General features: G+C 32.1%; 1 protein-coding gene across 1 annotated transcript in view; it reads right to left on the bottom strand.

Moving 5' to 3' along the window:
- Nucleotides 1–23541, bottom strand: part of CPN2 (carboxypeptidase N, polypeptide 2) — a 32628-nt gene that overhangs the window by 4892 nt on the left and 4195 nt on the right. The window lies entirely within an intron of this gene.

The following is a 23541-nucleotide window of genomic DNA, read 5'->3' as shown; positions in this document are numbered from 1 at the left end:
ATTATCTATGCAAGATACTGAATGTCTGTTGACCGGATACCATCAGTAACAATCTACTATATCAGAGAACAATGTAACTTCTAGAGGAATAGGAAATCAGAAAAGGAGGAGTGGGATATACATTGAGGAAATCATCAAACTGTATCACGAGGCGAGACCTAAATTGAAATCCTGATGACAAAAAGAAAAGAGGAAGACCAAGGAGCAGATTGCGTCAGGAATTGGGGACAAACATCAAAAGAATGAATAGTAACTGGAAAGGATTTTCCAGGGCAGAGTTCGGTGGAGAATGTTAATGGGTGGTCTATGCTCCTCGATGAGTAGTGACAGGTGTAAGTAATTAAGCATATAAAGAATTTGCTTGTTGAAGAATGACTATACACTCATCATTTCAGTTTGTTATAATTTTATCTGATTCATACTAGGTTTAGTGCTTCAACTACTTCGCAGTATATTCATATATAATCAGGGTAAAACAGTTGTCATAGAATCATTATATCTGTGTCTCTGATTATTTGTACTTAAAACAAGGATCCACTGAAATTCACATGACGTAAAAGTAAGAATACGGAAGACTGACACTGAAGAAATGAACTCATTTTTATATTGATTTTAACACACATTTGATAACTAATTAGTAAAAGGTCACATATATGAAATTATAGCAAAATAGCACGTTGCATGTCATACTGTGAATATAGCATGCGTTAATTTAATACAAAAATATCATATCTTGAATAACCATCATACTAAAGTAAAACAATGTTATACTGAATAGAGTGTCACATTGAAAAATAAAACAAATATTGTAGTGAACAGAACACGAGTGGAAACAATCGAATGTATTTGAGTACAAAATTACAGAGCATCTCACCAAAATCTGAGAACCATATTGTAAATTGTTAATTTACAAAATATCAATCCATCATCTCAAACTTGACTATTTCTGCTGCAAATGTCGATCCATTGTCTCAGATTTCATTGTTCATGCATTTTCATATCAATTACTTTCCGTTCCCGTTCTTTCCTCATCGACCTTCTACTAAAACACATTCTATGTCTGACTACCGTTATATACTAATTGTGTAGATATATGTACCCGACACCACAATATTACACTAAATAATCACCATATTGAACTAAACACGTGAGTAATATTGGAAAAGTATCACAATGAATTTGCTTATTGGCGAGGCTCTCATTTATGGACGACCTTTGAACGAATCATAAGTAACCTTGAGAAATATTAGCCAATCAGCAAGCAGTCAGTATAGAGTAAAAATATATTATACAAAACCAAGAAAATAAAGTGAATACACTCCTTATAAGTGGTTCAAAAACTTGTCAAGGTTAGAAAGAGGTTCAGAGGTTTAGAGGTTCTAAAATCGTAATGCATACGGTAGAGGAAATCATCCATACGGCTACAGAATAGTCGGCCTCTGGAGCCATGATAAAGTCTGAAAACGTCTTTCAGCCTCGACCACATAGTTTCAGTAATGTTTATATGCACTCTGGTTGTTGAGTGCACTAAATGTTACTTGTGGATAACGACACAATGCACATAACCAAGCCTACGTAGGAGTCTGTACGCTCTCCAAACATCCGTATATATTGTAGTACCTCGCTGCAGTCAGTGTTACTGGTGCTTTTATTATCCAGTTCGCAATTACTTTCGTAATTTGCCTTAGTTAGGAATTATATATGGGGTTTTCATCACTAACTGACATCAGCTATAATGCCAGAAATTTATTTAGCCAAATGGATGAAAGGCTTTCGCGTTAAAATTCGAGATCTATTATCTTATGCCTGATTGATTCGTCCACAAATTATAGTCCCGCCGTTTTATTTGTCATAGCCGCTCAATTATCACTTTTGTACAAAATTCCCTTTGAACCGATCGTACGTTAGCATCAAGCACTGAAGTTGGCGTTGTAACCTTGAAATCTTTAAAACACCTCTGGATGACTCGTTCATAAATTAGAGTCTCGCCGAAATTTCTACTCAATTATGAAATCAAAGGATAGACAAAAGTAATAATAAGTCACCAATTAAGATTATTGTCTTGATTTATGAAAGAATATTGTTTGAAATAATTACTGAATAGAGAATGTAAATCAACTAGGAACTTTTCAGCAGTATTTTTGAATCAGTTTTAAATTAGAATTTCTTGGAACTAGTGAGAAAATGTTCATCGAGATCGTTTCACTTTAATCTAGAAATAAGTTTTTTACATATCGTTTGAAATTGTCCATGTGAACTATGTTTATCCATTATTCATTTGTTTTTCATAAGTTTATTTGCGACATGAGAGTTGTAAAATTAAAAATAATGTTCACTAGGGAGAAAATGTAATAATATAATTGCTTCTGAATTCAGCCAATGATCTTACTATACGTCTCACTTATGTGATAACCTAATTTGGTGCCATTATTAGTGAAATAGAGATATTTGACTATTATTGAAATCATTAACCGATCAGTATTGGGCTACAATTGAAAACCTGGAAACACTTCCGTTTCGTTCTAGTATAACACTCCTCAGTATTGTGCGTCTACAACCACACACATAGAAATCGAAAACAAGATCTTCGGTCTCACGTGAGAACATCTAACTTCAAAATCAAAAAGCTGACTTCCAACGGTGTATTGATGTAAGTAATAATTGTTAGTGGTACTAGAATTTCCGCTTGAACTAAAGAATATGTCAATTAGTTTATTTTATCGTTGTTGAATGCAAAATATTCGAAAATTCCATTCACTGACTAACCTCTAAACCACAAAGTCTGCATCCGACAGTGTCAGTGTCCATCTTCAATCAGTCTATGAGATTGCACAACTATCGTCCATTGTGTTTAGTAAGTAACTGCCTCAAATCTGGCATGACTGCACTCCACTGTTCACATCTTCTCACTAGAACTCCGAGAATTACCTGTCGAAACTAGTTACTAATTATCACCATTAGATGTCGTTTCAGTGATCTAAATGTTAAGCGCTGGCGTACGGGTCAGAATCTTCTAGTTTCGATTCTTGTGCACACGGTCATGGATGTGCAATGCTGAGGAATCCTATACTAGGATGAATCAACTGTCCAATACTTTTATGTAAGAATGTTTTCGCACTTAAGTTACACTTTAATGTTCTATAATCAATCATTACAAAAAAGTTTTCTTTATCTTATCTATACTTTACTCACTCATTCAAAAACCGAATTGTAACAATTTTCTAAACTAATAATCAATAAATTCACTAGAAAAATACCAGCAATTATCATATTTCCCTCTATCTGATATGAAATGAACACTTTCTTATGTAGTTTCATAACAGGTCACTGGTTAATAGAATATTAAGTTAACCATTTATACACGTACATACACACACATATATACCTCTTCCTATCTAACTCTGAAGCATATTGAATTGAATAAGTCATAATTCTGTTAAAAGCAAATGAATAACTACATAATTATAATAAAAGACAATTTGGCATCAACACATAGTCTTATTTTTCTTACTATCTTCACGATTACAACTAAGTGAAAACAATTATACTAATACTGCCTCTATAAACAGTGATGGCAACAGTACAGCAGCAATAGCAGTAGTAGTAGTAGTAGTAGTAATAGTAATAGCAATAATGATAATAATAATGAAACTTCTAGAATTTAATTGAATAAAATTAACTTAATTTAAGTAAAAAGAAATAAATTGAATTTACATATGAATCATTATTCCCCTGATTACTTTATTTGTATTTTCAATTTTACGTTTCAATAAAAAGAAAATAATAACAGAGTAACGTAATAAATAGACAATTACTGATAATTGAAATGTTGTATGTACATGTATCTATTATAGTAGTATGTTATTTATTTGTCCTTGTTTTCAATGGAATAATAATTTAATTGTTTAGATGACTCAAGTTGAAAGTGCTTATTATTATTTCAATAGTTGAGATCATTTGAGTCGTTTGAAACTATACCAACATGGAAAATCTGGAAGCACTGGACGGCCGTTTCGTCCTATTGTGGAACTTCTCAGCAATGCGCATCCAAGATCCCGCTAGCAGGATTCGAACCCAGGACCTATCAGTCTTGCATGCGAGCGCTTAACCACTCGATTATTTATTGTTTATTGATTGAGGTTGGTTTTTTTTATCTATTTCATTCTTTTCGATAATGTAATGAGAAGACGAAGTTTATCAGAATTATGTGACGATATATTTACGTAATACATTTCGAACAATCTGATCACACACAATATACTTGTTAAGACATTTTTGCATGAAAATTAAAAGGTCAACTAGACAGGTTAAAGGTAAGCCGTAACAAAGGAAAAAAACAATGTGATGACCACTCTGGATGATAAATCAGTATTACCAGGGTAGGTAAAGTGTAGGGACAAATTGTTTTTGAACGCATAAAGGGGATTTCAGTTTCCGTATAGCCGAGGCTTCAATAAACCTTAGTATACATCCTTGAAGGTTTTTGTATAACACTTCAAATACTGATTTGATATCAACCTTATGACCAGTCTCAATCAAATGTTCCGCAATGGAGGATAATGTCTGTCTATCATGTGACCTGATTTGACCATCGGAATTCTATGTATTGCGGAAATATATCACATAATTCTGACAAACTTCGTCTTCTCATTGCATTATCGAAATTTATCAAAGGGACTATTCTATTCTATTTGCTTGATTGAATTATTTTACTTTAATATAAGAATATTCGTATCAGAATGGGTTTTATGGAGATTGTCCTGGGTTCGAATCTCGAGAGGCGAGATCGTGGATGCACACTGCTGAGGAGTCCCATAATAGGACGAAATGGCCACCCAGTTCCTCTATGTTTTCCATGATGGTCTAGCTTCAATTGACTCATGATCTCAACTTTTAAAATAAGAATTTTCAAGTGAAATGAAATGTTGATTATGTAAATTATGTTTTAATAAAAGAATTTTTTTATTGGATAAATTAGTCCGAATTTAGATCATGCTATAAAATGTTTTAACAACTGGAAGTTTATTCATTAAGTTTCAGGTTTTTCAATGATGCAGACATATGGTTATATACGATCTCGAACCAAGAATCAAGTTTTGTAATGGTTATTACTAATGGTGTTAATTTAATCTAAGCCAGCTGTTTGGTACGTGTGATTTTCTACTGCGTTTAGGTGTAATATATATCGATTACAAACACACTTTTTGCAAAGTAAAACTTCTATAGAATATCAATTTCTTTTATATATTCTCTAATGATTGATATATTCGGCGGTTGGCATAATGGAGTTCAATCATGAATATGAACGTATTCTTTTTAACGATGAGCTCAAATGGTTTGTTTTTTTTTCAAAATTTTGTGTGATTGAAAAAATTCAGTCTTTTAGGTGTTTCAGCCTGAGCTATGATTTGAGACCACTCATTGTCTGATTATAAAAAAAGGGGAAACCAATGGTGATGACAAAACAAGTTTGATATTAAAAAATGTTGATGCTACATTTTAGAGAACAAACAAAAAGTCCATACAAATCAAAATTATTTCTCTAGAGAAGTAACAAAACGTTTAAAACTAATGTTTCTTATGGTTTCTTATGAAAGCCTATTATCAGCTTTCGAACTTAATATTTTAGAAAGATTGCAGCATAATATAATTTGTCAGAGTGTGAATAGATTCTTGCTAAAGATTTATTCATGAGTTCTCGTAAATATAAATATTTTTATTGCAAATTCACAGTAGAATATGGTGGGTCTGATGCAGATGTGAAGGGGTGGATCGGCAAAGCAAGAGCAGCATATTTACAATTGAAAAAAATCTGGAAATCAAAATAACTATCTGTCAACCAACACCAAGGTCAGAATTTTCAACACAAATGTCACGGTAGTTCTACTGTATGTGTTGGAAACCTGGGGAACCACGAATGTCATCATCCAGAAGGTACAAGTGTTTATTAACAGCTGTCTACACATAATATTGCGAATCCGTTGGTCAGACATTATCAGCAACAACCTACTATGGGAGAGAACAAACCAGATCCCATTGGAGGACGAAATCAGGAGGAAGCACCGGAAATGGACAGGACACACATTGAGAAGAACACCCAACTGTGTCACAAGACAGACCCTCACATGGAATCTTCAAAGCCAAAGGAGGAGAGGAAGACCAAAGAATACATTACGCCGGGAAATGGAAATAGACATGAGAAAAATGAACAAAAATTGGGCAGAACTGGAAATGACGGCAGAGTTGGACAGAGTGAGTTGGAGAATGCTGGTCGTCGGCCTATGCTCGATTGGGAGCAACAGGTGTAATTAATTAAAGTAAGTAAATTCACAATAATCTACAAAATGATTATTAACGAATTCCTTGCAGAGGTAGTTAAGTTGAATTTCAACACAAAATTCATAGGTGGAAATGATTATCTACATTGACGTTTATACTTAACCAGCTCATTTTTCATTCAATATCATAATTTGTTTGACAGGTTACTTCGATAACAAATTCAAGTCACACAGTCAATTTAATTATTTAAGGATGAGATACGAGACTATAATTTACGGACGAACCGATCAGATTTAAAATAATAGATCTTGGATTTCAGCGCGAAATTCATCAACTTATTTGGTTGAATACTATTTTGGTATTATAGCTGATGTCAGTTTGTAATGAAAACATTAAATCTTATTCTGAACCCCAACCATCAACTGCAAATCGTAATACTAATTCTTCACAGTGGTTTATAATCATCAGTTAGTCCTAGTTAGTAACTGGACATTTTCAAGGCCATTTTAGCGTTACTCAAAGGTCGTCCATAAATTATAGTCTCAACAGATAAGAAAACTATCAATATTAAAAGCCTTAATCATATGACTTAAAAAATTATTCACTTTTGAAATTCATGCAAATGTTCCGATTTCTCTTTCTTCAGTTTGATCGAATCATTCTTATATAATAGTTACATTTAATATAAATAAATAAAAAAAAATATAAATGAAATAAAAACAATTAGGTAAAAATAGAAAAGGGTAACCATCGATATAAGAGGCTACGCTAAGTTAGTGCGAATGTCTCAATAAGTCACTGATCATTTTTAACAAAAGAAGTCACTTATCATGAACATACAGACAGCTTGTTCAAATAAATATGCTATCTGTTCCTGCCATCTAGATATTTCAACAATTTGTTTGTCTTTTGTTTGTTTCAACATATCATTATATCAATTAATTGCATAACCTATTCAGGCGCGTTTATGAAAAGCTTACGACATTTCACTGTACAAGTTAGGAAAGAACACAATCAGAGACATCGTGATAGCTGACAATATACATTAACAAGAATGAACATTATTCAGATATTAATTCCTGAACTACTAACATCTAATTGACGACTACTGAATATTTATCGTCAGGATCGATTAAAAAATAAGAAACGGAAACTTGTTGAAATAGTTTGTGCTGAGAATTCTATATCGTGTGACATCATGATATTGAATAAAGCCACTAATAATAATGAAAATAACGTCAACTTCAAAGATCTTCCAAAAAAAATCCTAAATAGAAGAAACATAAATTCTATTAAGAATATTTCATCACATTAAGATTGAGATGAATGTTCTCTACTAGTCTGACTTTTTTTCATTAACATAAAAGACAAATATCTATCAGTTTACTTGTTCCTTTCTCATGATAATAATGTAACCTTTTAAGAATTATCTTATTTTACGTTGAGATTTTACCTCTTTTTTTAGTAATTGTCATCGCCGATATGGATGGTTTCATTGAACTATTCTAGATCAGTTATCATATGTGAAAAATTATATTTGAAATAATTTCAGAGATTGAAATTTAAATAATTCCAACGTTTCGTCCAGCTAACTGGTCTGGACTTCTTCAGGGTAATAATTCTTCCCTATAATCGGCGCTCAATTTCTATCAAACTATTCGTTCTAATCTTGACGAATATTCGTATTCTAAATTAATTATAACTATTAGCTAATTATATCACATGTTAGTAAAAATTAATAAAATAAATGATGATGAAAATGGTTATTAGATTAGTTTATTAATTAGTGATTATTTAATAAATAGAAGTTCAAATGTTTATCTTTACGTAAGTTTAGTTTCTAACTTGATTGTATACAACTTTTTTTTGAAGAGGATTATGTAACTAGTCTAAATTGATAATTGGAAAGAAATACAAGACTTAGAATAAACTTTGACAAATGATCTACAAACAAATATTTGAAATGAATATAGACAGTAATTCATCCTTCATACAGGCGTCTATCAGCGAGACAATACTGTGGAGTATAGATAACTGTCTGTAATAAAACTCTACACATTAACATCCAAAATATAAATATTGATATATGATACTATCGTTATGATTAAATTAAAAGTCTGTTGAATAAAAATTTAGTAGTAGTATTAGTAGTAAAAAAGGATTACTGTTTAAAAAGTTTATAAAATTAAGCATTTAAAGTAATTAGTTCAATTTGTATTAGTTCAGGTAGAATTCAGGAAAATATAGTTATTATACTGATAAATTGGCAAAGAAAAGATACTAGTTGGATATTTGGTGATTAAGGAACTGATACAATGTTGAGTGTATATTATTAAAAACAACTTGTATATCATATAAATAAGGACTTTCGTCCAAATTTGAACGAATAGTTTCACAATATTTGGGCGCCGAGTTAATATCAGACATCAAATCCAACGTCTCGCCTGGCAATCTTGTTCAAGCTTTTTCAACGAAAATATAATCAAACAACAAAATTATCGAATATAAATAGGTACATGGTTCTCTGGTTTACTTTAAACTGAATACGTCAGCCAATCAACGTGAACACTGTTTAAATATATAGTAAACCAGAGAACCATTTACCTATTTATATTCGATAATTTTGTTGTTTGATTATATTTTCCTTGAAAAAACTTGGACCAGATTGTCAGGCGAAACGTTGGATTTACTTCAAATTCTTCCACTGAGATTTTACAAATACATTCTTCCTCTTTATCTTATATATTATATTCTAAAACTCCACAATACCTTGTCTAATCGAACATCTCCAGATAAAGTTTCCATAAAATAATCTCTAAATTGGTAAGTATTCAAATAGATATTATACGTAGCATTGATATGAATTGTATTGTAATACGTTTTAGCGATCGTCAGTACTGCTTTCGATTTCATGTATAAAATATTGGCAGATACTCTAGCATGTTGTCTTTGGTGTGCATATAATAGTCTTGTATAAGGCTCGTTTATGACTTTAATTTGTCTGCAAATGAGGTTTATAAGAAAGCTTTATATGAATATTTCATAATGGATTTTCAGTTGTCATCCCATTTTCTGGAGGGTAAATAAAATCTTTTAAGATCAGTCCAGTTTTACTGCTGTAGGAATCTCAAGATTCATTTTAGCAAGTAACATTTTTCTATAATTGTCTCAAAGATTTTATTAGAACATGTAATACACTACTAACTAGTAGTATTCACTGAAATTAATTCCTGTTTTTTTCTCGTTTATTTATAAAATTAAAAAGTTTAGTCAACAACATTGAATGATAAATAATCAACTACCGAAATACAAACTTGTGAATCATCAGATTTAAACTATGCGTTTTGATAGTAAACGTTTGCCTTAAAACATTTATTATTATTATTATTATTATTATTATTATTATTATTATTATTTGAACACACAGATATTAGTACAAGAAGGTACTACATACATATGCGCCACACAAATCTCATCTGGTTTGTGCGAGGGATGTGATACTGCCCGGATACCTAAACCGAAATAGGCGGTTTTCTTAGGGGGCCACACCCACAGCCTTCGACCTAAAGGTTCGATACACAAGGCAGTGGAGCATCGTGAGGAGATGCAGTCCCATAGTAGCCGGTGACCAACGATTGGTTCATACGCCATTTGTTCCTTCAAGATACTGTAGCCCGTGTGCACTATTGGTTTGGAATCAGGGATTTCCAACTCCCATAGGTGGAACCTCCGTGTCCATCAACCCGGTTAAAGCGCCAGACATTCACTTGTTGTCCTCTCAATTTCGTAAGCAACAGTAATGCCACGAGAAGGGAGTGAGTAGGACTTCCATGGCAGAAGTTATATATGCGTGTCTATGTGAGAGCATTTCGAGAGGGTGAGCGGACTTTCCCCACTCTCGGCCATACCAAGGCATTTGGGGGCAACCCGGAAGTACTGGATGACCGTTTCGTCCTATTGCGGGACTACTCAGTAGTGCGCATGCACGATCCCGCCTCTCGGGATTCGAACGCAGGACCTGCTGGCTTTGCGCGCGGGCACTTAACCACTAGACCACTGAGCTAAAACATTAATGGTGCTGTATGATTCTATCCATAGAATTATTCACAATCTTGTTTTTATTCAAATCATAACATCTTGTCTAAGGTTTAAGACTTTAGTTATTTTATGATCAACTTATGTTCTTTATGCTTTAAATATTCACCTTCAAATTATACAGTATCTTTACACATAAACATAGTAGATAAATTCTATTTTTAAACTGTAACATGTAAATCGGATCATTTTGGTCAACCAATTCATGATATAGATTTATATACATACAATGTGAACATTTAATTACATACAAAATATAATTTTATATTGAATTCCTTAAGTAACAAAATTAACAATTATCCTTATTGAAATCTGATGGGATGTGTAATGTATACAAACACAACATTTTTGTAAGTACATAGAAACATTTAGACAAAAGCAACAAAATGATTGATGTTTCATGGTTTTTATTGATTCATATCAATTTAATTTGTAGAATGTAACTTGTAATTTACAATGAAATGTGATACATTTAAAGACATTTTGTACAGTTTAAAAGTAATCAACTGAAAAATTGTTGGTTAAATAATCAGTGGTTACAGTTCTTGCCTCGAGAATTTATTCCTTAAGATTGGATTTTTTTTCTCTGAGGTATGATTTACTTACTTACTTACTTACCTACTTACACGAGTGTATTGCGCAAATATATCACATAACTCCGACAAACTACGTCTTCTCATTGCATTATCGAAACTTATCAAAGGGACTAATTGTTTTAAATTACTTACTTACGCCTGTTACTTCTCGTGGAGGAGAATAGGCAGCTGATCAGCATTCTTTATCTAACTCTATCCTATGCAACGCTTTCCAGTTGTTTCCAATTGCCATTTATTCTTTTGATGCCTACTTCTAATTCCCGATGCATTGTGTTCTCCGACCTTCTACTTTTCTGTTTCCCTCCAGGTTTCCAAGTTAGGGCTTACCTCAAGATGCAGTCTATTGATTTCCTCAATATATATCCCATTCACTCCCAATGTATTTTCCTAATTTCCTCAGCTGGAAGCTGGTTTGTTCTCTTTCACGGTAAGCTGTTGTTGTTGGTATCCGGCCATGAAGTATAATTTATTCATCGTTAATTACTTGACGCTTGACATCATTTTATGAAATGATGAATTGGTTTATGTCGATCAATTGAAAATGAGCCTGGGATTCAGGATTATTTTTTATTTTTAGATAATAACAAAAATTGATTTCCTAAAACAGTAATTGACTAGTGAAATTTCTCATTCGTAGCCAAAATTTGTACTTTTATTTTATTTACTATAACAATACTGTGAGTTAAGTTAAACAACCAGTGTTATATCATTCAAAAAAAGTTGATGTCAAACTTAATAAAACTTTAAAAAAAATAATAATTAAAGGTTAGAAATATAGTTCAGGGTCAGAATTTATTAATGAAGTCAAAACGACTCTTAATGATATCCTACAAATAGGAATCAAGAATCAGTTTGTGAAACTTATATTCAAATAATCAAATTAGTAGGTTTTACCAAAAAAATATTAGGAGAACAAATCTGTAAAAACATAACATGAGAAGATACGATAGTTGCATTATATAACATATTGAGTATTAAATCCCATATATGTGCGTAGGTATACTTGAACTGTATATAGTAATCAAATTCAAAACGGGTAGTTTGTTGGATTTGGGACCTGTCATTTAGACATACCTAGATCTTAGAGTGGATGTCTCTTTTTTTTTTTCTAGATTTCATTTTCTAACCGTAATTCAAATTTCATTAAAACTTGTGGCTGTTAGTAATATTTAGACGATTGAGCTCAAAATACATAGATAACAAAATAAACCGGTCAATTAGACTCTTTAAGATTAGTGACGAAAAAGTCAAAACGTTTGAGTTATACAAATATAAGTGCGTGCTTATATTTACTTAATGATGTGGAGTTCACAGTTAAAACAGAACTATTGTGACGGACACGGTGAGAACAAAACTCCACCAAAATCATCCACCTGAGCTACAAATCTTCTCCACCATCTCAACAAACATTGTTTTTATGCTACTGTAAACATCTGAATATAGTTTAGCTATTTTTTAAAGAAATAAGTAGAGTTTTAGTTGATTAATTTGATAACAACTTAAAAGTGATTTTCAATGTATAAGCTTAAGAAAACCTCTGTCAATCATCTTAGATGAGGTCAAAAGTAAGAATTTTACGATTATCGTCAGTTACTGTTTTTTTTAAAGCTAATAAACTGAGATTCAATGGTTTGTATACCCACTTAAAACTTTTACATGATATACTGCAAATTCACATTTAATTTCTCCAAGATTTACGGTTTCACACATAATCTGACTAAAAATAATAAAAGTGTCCTGAAAATTAGACAAAATTCCGGAGGAAAACAGTACTGTAGAACATAATACCACATAATATTTACCAATGTAACTAATTATTAAATAAACATTTTAAAGTAAAATACTGTAACTATTCAGGTTTTATTATACAATGCCAAAGAATTCCTATTTGTATATTATGAACATTATTTTTCAAAAGTTGAGATCATGAGTCAATTGAAGCTAGACCACCATGGAAAACCTGAAAGCACTGAATGGCCATTTCGGTTTACTACGGGACCCCTCAGCAGTGCGCATCCATGATCCCACATCGCGAGATTCGAACCGAGGATATATCAGTCTTGCGCGCGAACGCTTAACCACTAAACCACTGAGCTGGCTGGCATCCAACAGTGTTAATGTCTAACTTCAACTAATCCACTAAATTGAGAGACACATCCACCATTGTTATCAGTGAGTTACTATCTCACAACTGACCCGGTTGAACTTCACTGGTCACTGCTTTTCACTAGAACTCTAGGATATACATCTTTTTTCAACTACTATGTTTAAAATATAAAGTGTAATTGGTCTTAGTTTAATTTAATAAAGAAACGGATTGATGAATAAGAGTGAACTAATCTAAAGTAATACAAAAATGAGTTCTAATGAAAATATTTTGTTATAGTTAATGAAAAATCAATCCAATTTATGAACAGTTTCTTAAGGTTAGCTAGAGTAACTATATGTATTGAATATTATTTTCTGTAAAATTTTATCAAATTACAATTGTATTCGTGAGAATAATAAGACAAAATTAGAATTCTTTTGAAATTCTTGATTAATTGTAGCTGAAACTATGAACCGATCAACGTATGGGACTTGTCATCAGTGCGCATCCATTATCCCGCACACTGAGATTCGAACCCAGAACCTTCGGTCTTGCGCACGATTACTTAACTCTGAGACCGATGAACCGACATTCAACGGTGTTAATATCTAACTTTAACCAATCTACAATATTGCGTGACCAACTTCCATTGTCTTCGGAGCGTAACTGCCTCACACCTGACACGGTTGAACAATTATTTAACATAAATGATAGCGATAGTAAAGACTATAATAACAGAGTAGTAAACACTTATCATTTGCTTCAAACTAATAAGAATCAAAGTATTAAAGATATATGCATGGTTGAATAAATCACCAGATGAGGTTATCATTTGAGAAAATGTCATAAAAGCAAATGAATCTTTTAAATTCATCAGTTAGAAATTTTTAACTGATTTTACATATAAAGCCACTGAAAAACATGATGGTGTTGTAAAATCTTTATTCAGCATGAAACGCTTGATCAGTGTGCACCTACTGTCCATCAGGCGTAAAAACAATACAATCGTAAAGTATAGTAATAAACGTACTATTTTTGGATCTTTGAGGCTATATCTGATTTACGACGTTACCAATAACATGACGTAGAAAATGAATAAATTTTGATCGGTCATGCTCTCTCACTAGACCTTCAAGAATTTTCTTCGAAGTTAGTTATTACTGATTATATGATTATCGTCCAAATACAGTCTTTGTAGGGATTCTTTAATGAAAATAATCTTTATAAACTTCTTATACTCATAAATACAACAAGTTAGAATCAACCTTCAAACGTTATTTTGTGGTGACATATAGGTTTGAAATATCTTTCAAATGTATAGTCATATTTTCAATGGTTATAGTAAATCATTTGATAATAAATATTTATTGTAATCAGAGAGGGGTTTTGTGAATATCATAGTAATTTAATAGCTGAATTCATGAGTCAATTAAAGCTAGACCACCATGTAAAACATGGAAGCACTGGATGGCCATTTCGTGGGACTCCTCAGCAGTGCTCATCCACGATCCCGCCTCACAAGATTCATATCCAGGACATATTAGTCTCGCGCGCAAATGCTTAACCTCTAGATGGCTGAGCCAGCATTCAACGTTGTTAAGGTTTAACTTCAACTAATCCACGAAATTAAGCAACACATCCACCACATTAGGACGAAACGGCGGTCCAGTGCTTCCAGGTTTTCCATAGTGGTCTAGATTCAAATGACTTGTGAATTCGAATATTTATTGTTCTTTTATAAAGTATTTATAAATAACCATCTTAATATGGCATTCATTGATGTTAGTCAACTTATACAATAAGTGTTTTATGCTTCAATGATTCTTCTCTTTCGAATCACATATTTTGATTATTATAAATATTCATTTTTTAAAGTAATTTTTTGTTCTTGTCTAAAGCTGAAATGACCTTGTTAGTTATGGCATTCAACTGGATTAAGCTTATATACAACGCTTACCCTAAATAATTACTGAACAAATTAGATTGCTTTATAATCACATATTAGATAATTATGTAGATTAAATATTTATAATATATGCATAAATTACCTTAATATTTCATAAGAGACAGTTTCTGATGAGAATTATAAGATGTAGTGTTTAGACGTTAGTATCTACACCTTCATCTTCAATCAACACATACAGAATAATGTGGTCACCAAAGCAATAGGCATAAGGTCACAATTTTTTGATTGTTTATGAAGATGTTCTCTTTTTCAAATCGACAACTATTATCATTATAAACTAAATGGTATTAGATAACTGGTTACGTGTAGTTTATAACGCACCAGTAATGCATATTAACTAGTTTGTACGGTGTAGAAACCAGATTTACGGTAAACACGATAAATTTGGTCAGTGAATTAAAACTTGTTGTTTTATATTTACAAATTTCAATTCTTTTCTTACATATTCATCTATATTAGGCCCGTGATAAAGATTACCTTCAGATATACCGTTCATTATTATATAGTTTATATTGTAATGAGAATAAGTTATGACAGAAGATAATATAACCTTCAGCTTGCTATTTATGTTGATTAAAAATATTGCTTTTGAATTTGTAAGCAGTTCATCATTGCATACGTAAACGTCAGAAATATTTTCCCTGGAAAGACTGTTAGTTATGTTAACTATGTACCCATATCATCAAACTGAATCACAGAACGAGTCCTAAATTGCGATCCTCACAACAGAGGGAAAAGATGTAGCTTTAAAACAAAATTACACCGTGAATTAAAAGCAGAGAGTAAAAGAATGAATAGCACTTATCAACAATTGAAAACGACAGCTTAGGACAATAGCCTAGAAATTCCTAGTCGGGAGCTTATGCTCCACAAGTGGTAACAAGTGTCAGTATGTATGAATGTTGATTATTCTAAAAATGTGAAGAAAACAACAGTGAATGCTAAGTAATCTATATATATTTTTTAAAGAAAATAGTGTGACATTATATAAACTACCTTTCTAGAGTTAACCAATCAATAGACAATTCACATTTTACTTTCATTATAAACACTCAAAGTAATTGATTAATTTAAAGGAAAAAAAAGCATTAACTGAGCGCATTATAAAGCAACATCCAACACTTCTTTTCCTACCTTACAACTTTCTTCTAAATTATCAGTGATTTTGAATAAATAATCTTTTCCAAAATGAAGGGGAAAAAAGAAAAAAAATCAATCAATATTCATTTTTTTCCCTACAAATTGATTGATTGACAGTCTAATGAGAATAAATTTCATTCTGAAGACTGATTTTTATCTTCATTAAAGACGTTACCTGTAGTGTACTTCTTGTTTCATATATTTTTTGGCACATTTGCCTCACAACTATGTTTTTTTCGTTTCTCTAATGAATATATATAACAGACATAAACAAGTTAATTGATCAAAGATTTTTTTCTTTATTAAACTGATATGTTGAATAAATTCTCTATTAAAATCTATAAAATATAACTTATCTACATATTTAAGAGTAATTTTATTGTTAACCAATCTGCTCACTAGTGACTGACTTCAAGAGATACTCTTGAAGTTCTAGTGAGAAGCCATCACCAGTGGAGTTCAACTAGGTCTGTTGTGAGATAGTAATTCATTGAAGACAACGGCATACGGTGGAGCAACTTTGTGGATTGGTTGAAGTTAGACATTAACGCCGTTGGATGGCGGCTCAGTGATTTAGTTGGTTAAGTGCCTGGCGCGAGACTGATAGGTCCTGAGTTCGAATTTTAGATTTGTATGATTGAAAATAAGGTAACATTAAACCGTCAACTATTTCAAATTTGAGACTTCATTTTTACGTTTTGATATCTAATTCTATGTCTATGAGTCAATAGTTGGTAGACAAGTGTTTTAAGTTTATTTTGATTATGATATAAATTTATCCTACTGTATATCAATAATGAAACAATCCTTCACTTGGAACCTTCAAGGCCAAAAGAGACGAGGAAAACCAAAGAACATATTACTCCGAGAAATGAAGATAGACATCAGAACAATGAACAACAATTCGATAGAACTAGAAAGGAAGGCCTAGTATAGAGTGGGTTGGAGAATGCTGGTCGGCTGTCTATACTCCACTGAGAGTAGCAGGCGTAAGTAAATAATATCAATAATGAGTTGATAACTTGAGTACGACTTGATTGAATGTATATTAAAGTATACATGTACTTTCTAAGTATTTTTATAACGATTTCTTAGTTTGAGAATAAATTTAATCTCTAAGTACTGTGTGCCAAAGAACTTCAAGTCTATCGAAGTTTCAAAATTAATTTATTTATATCCCATCATTCTAATGCAATAAACTCACTACAAAACTGAAAAATTGTACCATGTGTAGTTTAATGGTTATGAACAATTGAGTAAAACTAATTAGTCGATTTCCTTGATTTTCGGTAGCCTTTGTAACTGACCTAACAAATTTTATCTATGTCTTATCACGTTGGATTTACTTAAGTGAATGAAGTTGAGTGATATGTGTTTGGTAACATTAACTTATTTATCAAAATAATCTTATCATAAATAAATCATTCGTGTAGTTAAAATTCCATGACAAAATTCAGGCAAATATTCAAGATAAAAAATATATAACAAACAAAACCTATGAGACTACTCTTATCAATCTGAGTAATAATTTATATTCAACTCAAAATCCATTCTTAATTTACTCTTACCAGTCCATTACAATTTATCGTAATAAAAATGTTTAATCCGTGAATAAACAATAAAAGTAAATTATTTTTAATGATGTAAAATAGACGTTTGTAACGTTAAAATAAGTAGGAATGAATTGATTCATGATCTCAACTAATGAAATTACTATAATATCCACAAAACCTCTTCTGATATTAATCAACATATGCTCACTAATGACTGGCTTCAAGAAGTGTAACCTGGAGTTCTAATAGAGAAGCAGTGACCAGTGGAGTTCAACCGGGTCAGTCGTGAGATAGTAACTCCCTGATGACAATGGTGGACGTGTCTCTCAGTTTAGTGGATTAGTTGAAGTTAGACATTAACACCGTTGAATGCCAGCGAGCTCAGTGGTCTAGTGGTTAAGTGCTAGTGCTCCAGACCAGTAGGTCCTGGGTTTGAATACCGCGAGAGAGGGTCGTGGAGTCACGCTGCTGAGGAGTCCCACAATAGAACGAAACGGCTATCCAGTGCTTTCAGGTTTTCCATGGTGGTCTAGCTTCAACTGACTCATGATCTAACTCATTGAAATTTCTTTTCAATTAGTTCCTCATCATGGCTCTACACTAATATATATAGTCATGACATCAAATAGGCGAATAGTCCAAATGTTTGATTAACATAGAAATCAAGCTACATGTACTAACCCTTTCATATTTAATCATTTCACATTATCGAAACCATTAATATATCAGTGGTTTGTGCTAATCTCTAAAAGCATATAATAGAATAACTGTTTATTGTTGATTAAATCAAATGAAACAGTAAGGTAGAATCGTGTTAGCACATTTGTTTTTAATGAGTAACCATAAAATAATCCATAGACGAGGTTGATTAAAGTATAAGATGAAATATGACATGTAAATGTGATTAATTAAAATTAAACAAACACTCTATATCTAAATGCTGAATTAAAATGTTTCCATAGATTGACATAGATTGACACAGAACAATTGAAAATCAAATAGCATTGATAAGCTTACCTACTTTTAGTTAAGCCTTCAACTGATGTTATTTAGAGACAGAAATTGCTTTCAACTTATTATTTATTCAGAAGATTGTCATCTTGTCTTTTATTTAAATTTTTTTGAAAGGAACTAGTACGTAAATATTCACCATACATGTGATGTTTTCAAGAAGACTTTATGTACTAGACTTAACTTATTTCGGATTGCACAACAAAAGCGAACAGATAAACTGAAGTAATGAAAAAAGGATAAATAAATTGAAATGACATGTGTACTTCATATAAATAAAACTTTCAATGAGATTTCAGTTAAATATTTTAGTTTAGTGAACATCAATTCATACTGAGTTTTCAGGCCTAATATTAGTTGAAATTTCTAACGAAGAACAAAGAAAACATCAATTATGATCCAGTCTACAAAGCTGCATATTAATCTTTGCTTACGTGATGATCATTTACTTCTGGTAAGATATATGTAAATACGAATCATCGCGTTGACAGATAGAATAATTGTGACATTCGTGTTTACTGTATATAATCTAAGAGATTGTGTATTCGAATAACTACCATTTTCTAATATTTATCAATTTATAATTAAGAAAACAACTACATTGAGTATTTGAAAAATACAAAACATTATTTCAAATGATGTATTCTTAAGCAACATTAGAAGGAAGAGGAAAAATAGTTATTAAATAGTATATTAGTTGAATGAATGACAGTGACATTATTCCTTTCATATACACTTCAATTCTTTAGTTAATCAACATTTATCTTATTCAATATCATGTATCAACTTTGTCATCACAACAATAGTAGCTAGAAAAACAATTTTTGAAGATAGGACAATGAAGACAACTAGACCACTATTATCATTTTCATCGTTGTTAATAATAACAGGATTACTGATCTTTACTGGTGTGTGTGTGTGTGTTGGATTGCGTAAACCATGATATTTCTCCTTCAAATTATTCTCTCACTCTCTACGTTTCACAGAGTGATGAACAGATGCTTAAACAACCATGAGTATAGATATCGGTTTTTTTTCATGTGGTCACGGAAATCAGAATATTGTTTATGTTAAGTGGAATTCAATGTTATCTAAATCACTCACAATAGGTTTGTAGTACATTTTGAATACATTCAAGTTATATCAGTGGAGATATTTCTCTTTAATAATCACTAAATCATTATTGACAAAAATTGTTTAATCTTTTTTTATTAGAAAAATACAATAAGAGAACTCTATTAACACATGACTATAAAGTCTGATCATGAATAGATGAATTTTTTTATAAAGAAGAATTTATTAATAAAATAAGTATTATATATTCAATTGAATAGATTTTTATGAAAATCATTTAGTAGTAAATTAATATTGATGAACAATAGGATATACATTGAGGAAAGTACCCAATCGCGTCACAAGACAAGTCCTCACATGGAACCCTCAAGGCCAAAAGAGAAGGGGAAAACCAAAAAAAAACACATTTTGCCGAGAAGTGGAGACAGATATGAAAAAAATGAAAAGAAATTGGATAGAACTGGAAAAGAAGGCCTAGTACAAAGTGGGTTGGAGGATGCTGATCGGCGGCCTATACTCCACTGAGATTAACAGGCGTAAGTTAGTAAGTAAGTATTGATGAACAATATTCATTAGAGATTTCAAATTGTTATTAGATTTTCGTAAACATTTTAATTTGAGTTATTAGATTAGTTATTTAGTTCTTTTCAATGTTTAACATCTACAAGAACTGAGTTTTCATTCAGTCTTGCTAAATAAGTAATCTTGTGAGATATATAAACTAACGAACATTTTGATATGTGATAAAGACAGAACCGGATTACAGGATTGGTATTGCCAATCCTTGATTTCCTGCTTGATAAGTTATAATTATAAAGCTTATCAGTATTACGGAATAATTCGTTTTTTTCTTCACCTTAAGTGAAATATAATTGGTAACATCGTCAAATTAGAAAACATTGCATGAATGCAAGGAGATGTATAATGTTTATTTGTTTAGGTACAAATTGTACAAACAACTACGATTTTCAGTTTAGGGGTTGTGGAGATTGTTAAGTTTTTGATTGAGATCACGGATCAATTGATGTTAGACCGCCATTGAAGGCCGCAGTACAATGGAAGATGGTCACGCAACATTAACACCACTGGATGTCGGTTCAGTGGTCCAGTAGGTTAGGCGTTCGCGGCGCGAGACTGAAGGCCCACAGGTTCGAATCTCGCGGGCGGGATCGTGGATGGGCACTGCTGAGGAGTCTCACGATAGAGCGAAACGGCTGTCCAGTGCTTCCAGGTTTTCAAAGGTGGTCTAACATCAATCAGTTCATGAGCTCAATCAAAAACTACGATTTTGTTATAGTTTAATTTTTTTAAGAAAACCTAACTGTAAAGGAAATTACACGATCATTTAGTTATTTACTCGAACATGTTTCCGGAGCTTACGAATTATTAGAAATACTTGGATTCGAGTCCCGAAGTGAAAATCAACTCTGAAATACAGGTAGATCCAGCTAGCGAGTCCTGAATGGGACGAAACACGCATCCTAAATTCCACCGCTAGCTACTATCCATCTTTGTTTATAAAGCTTGTGACTTAAGACAGTATCGAGGCAATCCACACAGGATGCACAGATGCCAACAAAAGACTGATCAACTAAAGTCCTAAACAACATTGGGAAGATACAAACAAACAACACGAAGTGAATTTTTACATGGACAAGGTCGACAAATTATCGACCACAAAAATAATTCATTGATGCTTCCATATAGAAGCATTATGCATGACTGACTGGGTTGTTTTATAAACCTGTTTAAGACTTGACTAAGTATTTGAAAGTAGACGGATTTGTATTTGCGTATATGACTTTCCGTGCTGCAAGATTACAAAAAAAGCAGTCGGGGATTTTGACAAGTGCATGAACCATTTAAGTTTGACTGTAGGAGGTTAGTGGAGACAGTTGAATTTTATAATTTAGATCACGGACTGATCTTAATAAAAAAAAACATTAAAAGCAAGAAAGATTGAATCATTTGTTCCATCCTAGTATGAGAATCTTCAGGGGTGACTATACACTGCTCACCATAAATCAAACCCTGGAATTTTCACTCTCAGTGAACGCTTAACCTTTAAACTACTAAAGCATGTAAACTACCGGTTTCCGGCTAAATATTCCAAACATTAAGTCTTACCCTAGATACCTAAAATTTCTTTATCCAAGTTTCATTACTATTCAGTAATTGTTTTTATTGATTAGATTTATAAGCTGATAAAAATTTATTTCTGATCAAATCAAAAGTTTCTCAAGTTACACATGATATCGTTTTATATGGTTTATCAATGTTACAGTGCCCTCAAATGCCCTGGTACGGCCGAGAGTGGGGAAAGTCCGCCCACCCTCTCGAAATGCTCTCACATAGACACGCATATATAGCCTCTCCCAGGGAAGTCCTACTCACTCCCTTCTCGTGGCATTACTGTTGCTTACGAAATTGAGAGGACAACAAGTGAATGTCTGGCGCTTTAACTGGGTTGATGGACACGGAGGTTCCACCTATGGGAGTTGGAAATCCCTGATTCCAAACAGATGGTGCACATGGGCTCAAGTATCCTGAAGGAACAAATGGCTTATGAACCAATCGTTAGTCTCTGGCTACCATGAGACTGCATCTCCTGATGTTGCTCCACTGCCTTGTGAATCAGACCATCAGGTCGAAGTCTCTGAGTGTGGCCGCCTAAGCAAACCACCTGCTTCGGTTTGGGCACCCGATCAGTATCACAGCCCACACACAAACCAGATGAGATTTGTGTGGCACATATGTATTCGGTGTCTCCTTGTACCAATAATCAGTGTTACAGTACACTTTATTCAGTATTGAAAATCAATTAAAAATATAGTTTGATTTAAATCATTTATATAAGATTATTAAACATTCAGATACACTTCATTCTTACCAAAAACATCACCTGTTTTTTCTAACATAATTTCGTAATCGTTTTCTCGTTTTTTTGCTTTTTTTTAAATAAACATAGTAACTAGTTTTCTCCTCTAAATTTAAATCAAGTTAACTACCTCTCATTAATGTATTACGTAATCATGATTATCATCTACCAAATGTAACATAAATGGAACCATTAAAAGAAGAAAAAGAATAATCCATGTGATTTTCTTCTTTTTTTTACATTAAAGATTTTATCTGAAATCATTAAAATATCTCTATATAACTTTTATCAATCCTTATTTTCACATACATGTTACTAGGCCTAATATATTTCTTTTATGTCGACTTTATTGATTTACATAAAAGAAGTATTACACCGAAAAATTATTTTTAATCGTTAAATAGATATTTCAATGTATATTCTTTTTACTTTTCTATAATAATTTGTATGTTTTCAGTTAACTTATGTTATACAGTTCTAGATAAACTTCTATATATGGAATTTTTACATTTACATAAAAAGATATTTAACTTATAAAGGTGTTATATTTTGATTCTGACTATTAGGATATAGAATTCCTTGGAGATTAGTTCATTTGAAATCAGCTTCATCATATTTTTACATCAGTTGCACATGGATTCAACATAAGGAAGTGCTGTGTATTTGTTTGTTTGTTTTTTCTATACATCATTTCTAGACTATTTTGAAACTTTTTTCACAGTGAACATTTTATCACTACTCCTAATTGTAGTATATTCTTTTAGTTTAAATTACATGGTCAATAACCATAATTAGATCGTTTTGCCAACTTTCATGATAAGAAAATCGTGAATTATGGAGTAAAGAAAAAATGATCAGAA

The sequence above is a fragment of the Schistosoma haematobium genome, chromosome 3 (assembly GCF_000699445.3).
Source record: "Schistosoma haematobium chromosome 3, whole genome shotgun sequence".
In the NCBI taxonomy this organism is placed as follows: domain Eukaryota; kingdom Metazoa; phylum Platyhelminthes; class Trematoda; order Strigeidida; family Schistosomatidae; genus Schistosoma; species Schistosoma haematobium.
The sequence above is the reverse complement of the archived record's forward strand: the minus strand, read 5'-3'. Positions and strand labels throughout refer to the sequence as shown.